Raw genomic sequence first — 10438 nt, forward strand, 5'->3', positions numbered from 1 at the left:
ACACGTCTACCGCTAACCTCCTTGATACCTAAGGAGGTACAACCTCCAGACTTGGCTGGACTCACACGTCTACCGCTATCCTAGTCCTCCGGCTAGGACCTAGGGGAGGCTATCTGACCCACCGCTGGCCCGGTGGGTCCTGACCACTGGGTATGCCGAGCCTTAGCCCTTAGAAGGGCTGAAAGGCTGGTCCAGGGTCCTAGCTAGGCTTCAGCCCAGTCTTCTGTCTTCGTGCAGGGAGCGAACTCCACGAGGTCCGTTGGGTCACCCGTCTTATACCCCTTCGTGGCCAGGTAGAACCAATCATACATTCCCACGTGGAACCGTCTGATTGGTTCGCACCAAACCCTGGCCACGATCCGTTTCACCTCGACTGACCCCAACCGTTGTACCCAGGGGTAATGCTGCACCGCCCTGGTGGCAACGCAGGTTACGCAACAGCGCGTAGTTAACACCTCTACACACTAAAGACGAATTACCTAAATTATCAACAGAAGGTGTATATCGGATTAATTGTTTATGTGGCAGATGCTATATTGGACAGAAGGGACGTACCATCAACATAAGACTAAAAGAACACCAAAAAATATTAAATTATCTCAAACACAACTGTCGGCAGTGGCAAAACATGCTTGTCAACAAGGACACTCAATTGATTTTGATAACGTTGAAGTGTTGTGTAAAACTAATTGTTACTGGCAAAACTAATTAGAGAATCCATTGAAATTGAGAGAAATAGAAATAACTTTAATCGTTCTGACAGCTACAGGCTTAGTGCGGCCTGGAAGCGTATTATTAAATGATACATATTACAATTCCTTATAGGGGAAACACATACTAATTAACTGATTACTAACGTAGCATATAATCACAATAACACACATTACAACTAATTACTAATCTACAACTCATTACTAATCATAACCATTAACTGATTACCAATCGATTATATAATTACAATACCCCCCCCCTCCGCCTCAAATCACTGCACCTGAATGAGTTAAATGATGACGTCACCCTGCTGCTCTATTTAAGACCGGGAGCAAGCGAGGGCTTTACCATTCTGGCGAATTGCCCGATGATGCTGGATGTATTTACCAGCGAAACATCGTACTCAAACTGTAAATGTTGTGGATTCACTCTTCAACACACCGGTGGGCTAAAGTAGTCAACTATTTTGTCTTTTGTCAACGTGACACTTTTTTCCTGATTGGCCGTGTCGGGTGGTGGAGGGTTACGACACATAAATAACGCGATCTAACCCAAAAACCTTTATTATGAATTGCTTATGTTGTTACAATGCTCGTTAGCTAGGAGTCATTGTTTACCGAATATAATCCCTCTTGACTATTGAACACGAGCTTTCTTGCCCGTCCAAGGACGGGTGGAGATTGCAGTAAATCTGCAATATTCAATAGAAAAATTGTTCAGCTCATGATTATTAATGTAGAGTGACGTCACTCGCTAAGGGTTGTCGGGGAGGGGTGCGGCATGTGGGGTGACGTCACCCCCTCATGGTTATTGTGGAGGGGTGCGGCATGTGGAGTGACGTCACCCGCTCATGATTATTAATAAGCGGAGTGGTGCGGCATGTGGAGTGCGCGACCTTCTTGTGCGTTCGTGTAAATTTCCACGCGGGCATGAATATTAATGAAGGGGGGGGGGCTCTTTTGCAGTGACGTCACGCACGGATGTAGCACTGCTGCGAATATTTATTTTTTACCGTCAATCTAGATCAGCCTCCCACTCCCAGCCCCACTCACTCCCCCCCCCCCCCCCGGCATTTTGCCTTGCTCGTCTTCTTATCCCTCTAGCAGGGCTCCACTCCCCCCTCCCTATCTCTCCTCCCTGGCTCCTCCCCCTCTCTATCTCTCCTCCCTGGCTCCTCCCCCTCTCTATCTCTCCTCCCTGGCTCCTCCCCCCTCTCTATCTCTCCTCCCTGGCTCCTCCCCCTCTCTATCTCTCCTCCCTGGCTCCTCCCCCTCTCTATCTCTCCTCCCTGGCTCTTCCCCCTCTCTATCTCTCCTCCCTGGCTCCTCCCCCTCTCTATCGCTCCTCCCTGGCTCCTCCCCCCTCTCTGTCTCTCCTCCCTGGCTCCTCCCCCCTCTCTCTCCTCCCTGGCTCCTCCCCCTATCTATCTCTCCTCCCTGGCTCCTCCCCCCTCTCTATCTCTCCTCCCTGGCTCCTCCCCCTCTCTCTCCTCCCTGGCTCCTCCCCCCTCTCTATCTCTCCTCCCTGGCTCCTCCCCCTCTCTATCTCTCCTCCCTAGCTCCTCCCCCCTCTCGATCTCTCCTCCCTGGCTCCTCCCCCTCTCTATCTCTCCTCCCTGGCTCCTCCCCCCCTCTATCTTTCCTCCCTGGCTCCTCCCCCCTCTCTATCTCTCCTCCCTGGCTCCTCCCCCCTCTCTATCTCTCCTCCCTGGCTCCTCCCCCCTCTCTCTCCTCCCTGGCTCCTCCCCCTATCTATCTCTCCTCCCTGGCTCCTCCCCCCTCTCTATCTCTCCTCCCTGGCTCCTCCCCCTCTCTCTCCTCCCTGGCTCCTCCCCCCTCTCTATCTCTCCTCCCTGGCTCCTCCCCCTCTCTATCTCTCCTCCCTAGCTCCTCCCCCCTCTCGATCTCTCCTCCCTGGCTCCTCCCCCTCTCTATCTCTCCTCCCTGGCTCCTCCCCCCCTCTATCTTTCCTCCCTGGCTCCTCCCCCCTCTCTATCTCTCCTCCCTGGCTCCTCCCCCTATCTATCTCTCCTCCCTGGCTCCTCCCCCCTCTCTATCTCTCCTCCCTGGCTCCTCCCCCCTATATCTTTCCTCCCTGGCTCCTCCCCCCTCTCTATCTCTCCTCTCTGGCTCCTCCCCCCTCTCTTACCTATATAGCCTCTTGTTACAGCAGCCCTTTTGCCCACTTCAGCAATTGTCTCTTGCTGTGGTTGTCCCACCTGATGACGGACGCTTGTGTTGCGCCCGAAACGTCGTGATTTAATTTATTTTATACCTACGTGACTTTATCGAAAGAATCAAAGAGAATGTTTTTTACCGTCACTTTCTGTAAAGAAACGTCATATTTGAAGCCACTTTGCTTAATACATTATTTACTTCAGCTCGACCTGCGTTCGTGTAAAAATCCACCCACTCATGAATATTAATGAGGGGGGGTGGGCCTCATGTGGAGTGACGTCACGCGCGGGACGGACAGACATTTCTGGGTGATTGTAGTCGTTAATTACGTGGAAGAATGACGCCGGCACACCACGGTGACCAACTCTTGTGAGTGACGCCACCGGGCATAGAAGGTCGGCTGTGAAGCATACGGCACACTGTATATTGACGGATTTTTATGTTATTAGGATTATGAACTTTTTTTTCATTTTAATACGGTTCTGACTTCGATTTTGTGTACCCTATACCCCGAGATCCATGAACCCAGAGTCCCTTGAATTGATTGGGGCCCCGCGGGGCTTTGCTTGGCTTCCTGTAATAGCGAGCGCCACCCTCTGAAAATCACCCTTGATGCCATCACGATTCACCTCCCTCCCTTTCGTCAGGATGCAGGACGAGGAAAGCAGACTGACCTCACATCCATCGCTCTGGGCCTTCTGGCCATGCGTGTCAGCTTCAACGCGTGCTACAACACCCAGCTGCGCACGCCGGCTCCAGTGACATGAATAAATGATGGAAAATAAGACAAAGGGGAGAAACAAAGACGAAGTAGCGAAACAGACACGCAGAGAAGGGCATTTGTACAAGTACATTCCACTTAAAGACGACTACAGCGCGCGCATTCAGATGGCCTTCTGCGGCCGTCTGGAACGCTCTTCCGATATTAGGAAGCAACTGGAGATATGCACTTTGAAATCCTCCAGATTGAAAACTCATTTCGTTCGAACTGCTTTGTTTAATGTGCTGTCCTTCCATCGCACGTGCGATTATCACGGTTGGTTAGGTGCGGTACGAAAGAAGTTCAACATACATATACTGTATACAATCCACATGACCTGAGCAGCCATATCCAACGATATGTGAACCAGTCCTGCCCCCCCTCCTTTGTTAATCCTCACTGACCATCGTGGTGAAGTATGGTCGAAATAACTAACGCAAACTGACGTTCAGTCCGCTATGAATTTGACAGCGGGCTGCAAGTGACTTGTATTCTATGTTTGCCTTAAGGATTGTGTGGGTGCTAACAGATTAATGCAAGAACACATGATACCCTTTGGCAAAGTTATTCATAACCTCATTTTCTTTACATCATCCTGTAGGAAATCCAATAGGGAACACACTCATATCGTGATTCATTTACGGCTCGTGTCCTCAATCAGCTGCTGGAAAAGGCTTCACAGTGTTACGTTGTTAACGGGGTGGGGGTTGTTTGACCATACTTCACCACGCTGATCCGTGCAAGTGGATGAAGAGATCTTCTTTGGTTCTTTCGGTAAAGTCACGTAGAATGAGAATAAAATAATAAATTGATAAAATAAAATAACACAATAATATTCTCACGACGTTTCGGCCACAACACAAGCGGCCTTCATCAGGTGAAGGGACGAGACTGTCCTACCAGACAGTGGCCGAAACGTCGTGAGAATATTATTGTGTTATTTTATTTTATCAATTTATTATTTTATTCTCATTCTACGTGACTTTACCGAAATAACCAAAGAAGATGAATCATTGCAGTCACGAAAGCTTTAAATCGAAATTGGATGAAGAGAGTTACTCAGGATTAGTTTTTGCCACTATGAATGTCAGCCTGTGGCTGGGGGTACTCTAAGGTCCAAGGCTCATTGCCTGGGGTTGGTCGGGCTTTTGCCAGTGCAGCTCTCGGACGATGGAGCAACGCTTTGTGCCTTTGCTAACAAGACAATCATGGTCGTGAGAGCTGTTTCAGTCTGTCTTGTACATTCACCTCTCTCAACTGGCCTTTACCACCCGCTAGTTGTGACCGTTTACCCTGCAGGTTCTGTTTATTGCCTGGCTTTCCTTACAAGGCGCATTGGTATCTGCGGATGAAATGCGCCTTCCAAATGTAAATACATTTTATTATTGCACTTCAAATTAAACCTTTGAAACTCGAACGCAGGCCGTGCTGTTGATAGTGTGGATGCGCAGACCACTGCGCCACAGCTCCCACCCGAATTGTTCAGTCGTCCCGCGTAAATTAAAATTACTCATTCCAGGAGGACACTAATTAAAATGTTTGGAGGTTTTGTCTTTTTTAGAGGACGTCTTAGCAAAGGCACATTCTGCACCCTAATTGAAATACTCCACGACACTCCAGCAATGAATAATGAAACAGGAGCGTTCACATAATCGCAGTCACAGCCGGGGCGGATGAATGACAGACACGGAGATAAATGGCCGCGATAATTAATAGCAGCGTAATTGATGGTCCTCTGCAGGACAAAGATCAATTGCCCAAAACATCGCCTCACCATTTGTCTTCCATCATCACCGTAACGCACACCCAGCTGAGTGCAGGACCTGCAATCACTGAAAGCGTCGAGGATGCATTTCTAAAAGTTAATCAGGCAACGTGCAGGCACCCAAAATGGAAGTTTAACGATGATTTTTTTTTTGTAATGTTAGCGGCCAATTTACATACATTGGCTACTTAGCACAAAATACATGAATAATTTCCTAAAGCCTGTGATCCCTCGGCTCAGAGACCAATACACTCAACCCGACACACACATCCCATGGGCCCTCCGTTGCCACGATCCAATTATAAGCTGTCAGGCCCCCAATCCTCAACCCTTGATAACGCAATCAATATCTTGACCAATATTGGAAAGCAACAAAAAAAAAGGTTGCTTAAAATAGCAAACTTTTTTTCTTTCTCCCGCCCCTGACTTTATTAACGAGATTTATTATGGATATGGGAATTGGTGGTTATGTATGGAAATACTGGAGAAAATTGCCTAAGGAACGTTAAAATGGTTCTGGAGAGAGCCGCTTGCCTCTGCCAATATAATTATCGTCGTCGTCATCACTGCCTTGACTATTATATTAATCATCACCGTCATTACCACCGTCATGGCTCCCATCAGTCATGTGCACGCTCTAAAACTAAAGGTCAGCATATTGACTCTCCTCCTTTTGCATTCTCTACATAAGCCTCGCGTACGGTAACGTGATACCCGTGTGAGTGGACGCTTGGCGTGACGTTCGTACAGAACCGAAGCTCTCAGGCCGTGCGTCTCACCTCTTGGTCGCGGGCTGCCCTCAATGGAAGACGTCGATAATTCAGGACAATGGGGAGGAGGAGTGGTCAAGAAAAGCAAAGCCATGCGAGGGCCATATGGAGCTCGCGAACCTCTGCTGTTTAAAAAAAAACATCACATCATCATAATCAGCCATGGTCAATCCACTGCTGGATGAAGGCCACCCTAATTTTCTGCAACCTTTCATCGTTCTCTGATTAGTTCACGTGCCCATAACCAGATATTTTACTTGGGCGGCGTAACTTTAGCGGTTCCAATTTCTTCATGTGGTCAACAAGTGATGAATGTGATACGAGTTTGAAATGAGTGGGGATTATCAAATAGCCATAGGAACGCATCGGTACTATGACAGATTTGCTCCAGTTGAACACGTAGGCTTTCGCGACCAATATTATTCGTAATGTTTTTGGGTTAGATCGCGTAAACATAAATCTGTCGTTAAATCCGCCCACCATCCGACACATCCAATTAGTAAACTCTCCAACACACAAGCGGTGTGCTGAACCAGTAACGAGTTGGCACGTTGTGTGTGCGTGACAAACCTTACAACTTGGCTGTCTAGTGGTGGTGGTGGCGGGTGGAACGACACATACACGCGATCTCACCCAAAAACACCTCGATTGAAACTGACGCCATCCAGACTGCCACTCTACGCCCGACCTTATGGAAGAGGTACGTTGATGACACCTTTGTCATCTGGCCACATGGCCAACCTGCTCTAGACCAATTCCGCGACCACATCAATTCCATACACCCAGCCATCAGATTTACCATGGAGGTCGAAAAAGATGGCAAACTACCCTTTTTGGATGTCTTAATTAAAAGGAGACATGATGGTTCAATGAGCCACTCTGTCTACAGGAAAGCTACCCATACAGATGCTTACTTGAAACCGGATTCCCACCACCATCCATCCCAGAAGAACTCCCTCATCAAGACTCTATACTATAGAGCCCAATGCATTTCCGACCAGGAACACATTACCAGTGAACTCAAGCACGTACACCAGGCTCTCAGGGCTAATGGCTACTCCGACTAAACAATCCGCAAAGCCATCACTCCAGTCATGAAGAAGGATCCTCTTGTGGAGCCACTCAAAACCATCACCTTACCCTACATTGCAGGGGTCACTAAAAATATCTCCAAAATCCTGAATAAACACAAGATCCAGGTCCGATTCAACACAGTACATAAAATCCGAGATTTAGTTCCATCTGTAAAAGATGCTGTTCCAGACATACAGTACCCGGGCGTTTACAAACTAAAGTGCCTCTGTGGTAGTAGCTACATTGGAGAAACCAAAAGACATATCTCGGACCGCATCCGCGAACATAAAGCAGACTTGAAACACGGTAGGACGAACTCCTCTGCCGTGGCAGATCACTGTTATAATTCAGTGGGCTCACATGACATTGACTTCTCCAAGACGGAGGTTCTTTGCAAACCAACCGGCTACCATGAGAGATTCGTTCATGAGGCCATTCACATATACAAGCACAGAGACAATTTCAACCGAGAAGATGGATTCTGGCTTAGTAACCACTGGAAAGATGTTTTAAATCATTTTTGTTCTTAATTAATTGTATTTTTACGATGACCTTCAGACCGCAGCTCTTTCGCCAGCATTGCCTCTTAATACCTCTCACACCACGGTTAATGGTATGGTTTTACAACATGGAGTATACTAGGGCCTCGCAGCTGTCTCTCTCCCCCTCCTCTGTTCCGACCATGGACGAACTCGTCCGTCTGAACGGGGCCCGTAGCTATCCGTGGTGCTAAAGTTGAGGGTAAGAATCCACCCATTTTTTCGCCATATAGCATTGTGATATATAACGACTTATTGTTGGTAGCTTAGCTGATTGGAGAATATAGAGTTTATTGATAACATTAAGGTAATTTATATTTTAGTTTTTATTGGTTCACTATATAGTACTGTGAATAGCTCAGATGTGTAGGCCTTGACTTCAACATAGTCATTTCTGTGACCAGTCACTAGCTAATCACTCAGTTATTTCAATGCTAAATTCGCCTAGTTATTTAAATGCTAAATTCTCCTGTTTGATTTGTACTAAGTGACTCGGTTAATGTGTATGGTCTGACTTTAACGTAGCTATTTCTGTGAGCAGTTACAAGCTAATCACTCAGCTATTTCAATGCTAAATTCTATGCTAATTCCATTGTCAAGGGGTGCCTCTGCGGATGTGTATGCTTTAACTTAGCTATTTCAATGCTAAATTCTATGCTAATTCCATTGTCAAGGGGTGCCTCTGCGGATGTGTATGCTTTAACTTTTAACATAACTATTTCTGTGACCAGTCACAAGCTAATCATTGAGCCATTTCAATGCTAAATTATATGCTAATTCCTTTGTCAAGGCGCTGTGTTCCTCTCACACAGCTTAAAGGCCGTGATCTGAACGTGGCTCTTTCACTCCAGCGCTGTCCTACCAGACAGTCTCGTCCCTTCACCTGATGAAGGCCGCTTGTGTTGTGGCCAAAACGTCGTGAGAATATTATTGTGTTATTTTAATTTTATTTTATCAATTTATTATTTTATTCTCATTCTACGTGACTTTACCGAAAGAACCAAAGAAGATGAATCATTGCAGTCACGAAAGCTTGAAATCGAAATTTAACACCTCGAGTGTGGAGATTTTCTCCATTCGGCGGTGCCAATCTCTTATTGGCCCACGGGGCTGGATGGAATGAATCCACGTGGCACCTGCACACAGATGAATTCATTTCATCGCTCCATCTCCTTGGCGAGACGTCTCTCTGGTGACGCGTGCTGCTTGGTAATTGAAGGCGTCGACAAAGGACACGAACGTGAAATGCGACTTGCCCAAACCCTTCACGTTGCCCACGAAGAGAGCCATCAAGGCACAAGACAACAATCACAGCGGCAGCAGCAAGCGGCAGCTGCATGGCCTATTGAACTAAAGAGTTCATTCCACCTCCCCAACTCGTACAACTATTAGGGACCGTCCATAAATGACGTCACGCGATTTTTGACCCCCTCCCCCCTTCGTCACACGACGTCACAAAAAGTCAGACCCCCCCCCCCAAAAAAAAAAACCGCTTCAAATCGCTTTAAACTATTGTCATTGTAGTGCGTATTTAATGTGGCGCTGCACTCTGATGTTGTAGGAGAAAACATTTATTAAAAAGTCTATTCAATTAAGTAGAACGTGTCGTCTATATTTATTTAAAGTTGCGCATTTTGATGTGACGTCACATTTCTCACCCCCCCCCCCCCCTCCGTCGTCACACATCGTCACAAATGTCTGACCCCCCCCCCAGGTACGTGACGTCATTTATGGACGGCCCCATATTTGCGAACCTAATTAGAACGCGATTGTTTCAGCCGTTAAAACAACACACCACACCGGCGCCGCGTCAATCATCGCGGCCCTCGGGCTCAACAAATTCCAAGTTCTTTTAATTGGTGCTAAATTAATATTATTACATGCAGCGGAATACATTTTGCCACGGTTGTTAATTATTATATTTGTTGTTCCTATACAAGCCTCTCGAGGTTTACAAGGCCCTAGTTAAGGGTAAAAATGCTCAATTAATGAGTGGGACTGCTTCAAGGAGCCGCTGTTTCCACCCCGAAGCAATTGGAACTCTGCCCACCCGTGCGAAATGAATTGCCCCGTAATCATAGAGTCCGCGCGCCCGTCGAGAGCCGCGGCAGTCTTGAAGAGGGCGGCTATTATTATTATTTATCGATTTCATTACCTGCGTGTGGGAGACGTTCCGCGATGCAGTAACAGCAGCAGAGCAAGGCGAATGTCAAGTGGAGCGTTTTAAAGGATCCTGTGGATTATTGTTAATTTTTTTTTTACCCCGGGCCAATTTTGCTAATGTCTAACGCTGCGCCAAAATAATTACATCATTTGGCATTAGCACCATTCATTCGTACCTTTGTGATAGCCAGAAGTGGGGTGGGGGGTGGGGGGAAGGAGCGATGTTGCTAAGGTGTTGACCATTTACTGTACGCAACTTAAATGTATAATCATTTGCGGTTACTCTCTCAAACATTGCATCGTGATGCCCGGTCGCCACAACGAGGCTCAGCATTTTCGAGAATAACGTCGCATCTTTAATATCCGCTACGAAGCGGTAGGCACGGATGTGCGGTCTGGACGCCTGCCAGTCTTAACCCAGGGCCAAGCTCGGAACCGTTTGGTTCTCGAACCCGCGAACCTCGGCAAGCAAAGTGGCG

The sequence above is a fragment of the Petromyzon marinus genome, chromosome 49 (assembly GCF_048934315.1).
Source record: "Petromyzon marinus isolate PM22_M1 ecotype Great Lakes invasive population chromosome 49, UKy_Petmar_22M1.pri1.0, whole genome shotgun sequence".
In the NCBI taxonomy this organism is placed as follows: Eukaryota; Metazoa; Chordata; class Hyperoartia; order Petromyzontiformes; family Petromyzontidae; genus Petromyzon; species Petromyzon marinus.